The following is a 2,484-nucleotide window of genomic DNA, read 5'->3' as shown; positions in this document are numbered from 1 at the left end:
TCTCACAGCTCTGCTGGATACACGCGTTTTAAGCCCCAGAAATGCGCCGCGGCCCGGAGCTTCTCAAGGAATGCGGGGCGCGCGAGCACTTTATTCGAAGCAGTAAAGTGTAGAGATCGCCCTCCGATATGTATTTATCAGACACGGAGGGATATCTCAATTAAAACTCTGCCATATCGGCGAGTTAAACACTTTCTTATTTTGCTGGTTTAAACACGGACGCATACACAACAAAGTCAGTAAAGACAAAAGATCTGAGGAATGGTTCCGGTTCACTCCTATTTATAACCTGCAGGTGCGTCTCATCAGATGACGTCACCCGACCGAGGTTATATAAGCCAAAATTTGGCGTGTTTGATACACACATGCTTCACAACCGGCAACATGACAAAATGTTTCCCATAGCGTTTTCACGCAGCATCGAGTGTAGCCTTTGAAAAGTAAAATTTCATCTTGTGGTAAATTAAGGTTTTAAAAGGATAGTCATTCTGAAAATTAAAATAGTCATTTATTCATCCGTTTCTTTTTTTTAAATCCTGTATGACTTTATTCTTCTGAAAACAAAATAAGATATTTTTAAGAATGTTGGTGAGTGCAGTTTCAGTTCCTTTGAGTTCAGGAACCCAAAGTTGTTTAATTACCAGTGTTCTAAAAAATATCTTTTGTTTAGCAGAATAAAGTCATACAGGTTTTTTTTTTTTAAAAAAAAGGGTGAAATTAGTAAAAAAAATATATATATATATATATAAAAAATTCCTTGAATTTCATTTGATTTCAATAATTTTTCTCATTTTTAGGGTAACAGGACACAATGGAGACAAAAACTATACTTATAGTGGTAGTGGTAATGAAAATGACATAAGGAAAATCACGCTGCATAGGAAACCACAAATTTTGACTTCGTTGATGGAACAGCTTGCGGAAAAGCTAGGTCTTCCATACAAGTTTTATCTTCAGTATGAAGATGCTGATTTTAACAATGCACTGGTTAACCTCACAGACATTGCAGATTTACCTGAAAGGCCCACCTTAAAGGTGATTGCTCTTGCAGCATCTCCTACACCAAGTACAGCTGACACAGATATTGTGTCTTTGACTTCAGAAGAAGGTTTGTCTAATGTACACCAAGCTTAGTGGCCAGAGACCTTTGAAATCCCCAATTTTCCTGTAGACATTAAGTACAGATTGCACCAAGGAAATTTTCCCTTTATGAAAGACCAGACATATATGCACGCTCCATGAAATCCTTGAAAAACTTGCTAAGTCAATGTACAACTTCAAAGCATATCCCTCAGATGACGAATTCAATAATGTTGCATCTGAACTAGTCAAAAAACATTCATGCCTTATTGAGCCAGGTTCCTCGACTGGATGGAACGATTGGAAGAACAGCCTCAAATTTAAAATGGGGAACTACAGAACGAAGCTACGCCGAGCTGGATGCACAGATGTTCTTATAAATGCAGGGAAAAGGGGAAGCAAAGATTCCGTGAGAAATGTTAAAAGACTTAAACGATTTGAAATCAATTTTCTTCCCAATTGTCCTGCTAATGAGGATGACTGCAGCATGCAATCTAAACGCTTACAACTTGTGGAGGAAATGAAGAAAAGTCATCCAAGTTCCACCTTGATATCACAGCACATGGATTACACTTTCTCCTTGAGAAGAAAAGATATTGTAGAAAAGGAGCCTCTAGTAAAAGAGACTTTCCAAAGATGGCCATCACTTTTCACAGAAAGCCAGGTAAGTTATAATTAAATTACACCTTACACTATGATAACACAAAATATAAAGAACACTTCATTTACCTACCCTCATGCCATGCCAGATGTGAATTGCGTTTTTCCCACCAACATTAGTGTTTAGAAAACTAGTCCATCTCAGTCCATTTATTGCAAGTGAAGAGGTGCTACAATGTGAAAGCTCAAAAGCACAAACAGATATTGTTACTTCAATCCATACAACTCTATATGAACTCAGTGATGGGTTATTTTTATATTATAAATTTAGTCATTTGGATTCATCTGAAGGTAGTTATGTGAATCTAGGACAGCATGAGCGTGAGTAAATTAAACAATTTGCAAGTATCCTTTTAAAAGAGTAACAAAAATCCCAATATACTTCCTTTTACAGATCAATTCAGATTTTATTTGAATTACAAGCAAAAACCCTAAGCAAGAATTGTTTTCTGCACTTAATAAAAATACTTCACAATTTCTGGACATTTTTAAGAGCAAGAAAGTGGCTGTTGGAAAAAGACTCTGAATTTCTTCAGCAAATTAAACCTGTGGTAAGCTTATCACTTTTATTTTTTTAAAACTGAATGGTTACTGTCTTATTAACTAATTTCATAATTAATTTTATGTTATACATACACTATAAAATGTAATTGTATCTTTTTTTTTCCAGAGCACTGACATCACTGCAAAGCGCACAGCAGTTCTTCGTGGCCTTCCACTTATTCTTGGAGAAGAAGCCTCTAA

The 2,484-nt window shown here is 36.2% G+C and overlaps 1 long non-coding RNA gene across 1 annotated transcript; it reads left to right on the top strand.

Annotated features, from left to right (window-relative positions):
• The first annotated feature begins 797 nt into the window (after positions 1 to 797).
• LOC128529372 (uncharacterized) lies at positions 798 to 2,484 on the top strand. The gene is made up of 3 exons (XR_008361051.1): positions 798 to 1,744; positions 2,135 to 2,291; positions 2,411 to 2,484. It is a non-coding gene; the product is annotated as an uncharacterized LOC128529372 (long non-coding RNA).

Source organism: Clarias gariepinus, chromosome 8 (assembly GCF_024256425.1).
Source record: "Clarias gariepinus isolate MV-2021 ecotype Netherlands chromosome 8, CGAR_prim_01v2, whole genome shotgun sequence".
NCBI classification, from domain to species: Eukaryota; Metazoa; Chordata; class Actinopteri; order Siluriformes; family Clariidae; genus Clarias; species Clarias gariepinus.
The sequence above is the reverse complement of the archived record's forward strand: the minus strand, read 5'-3'. Positions and strand labels throughout refer to the sequence as shown.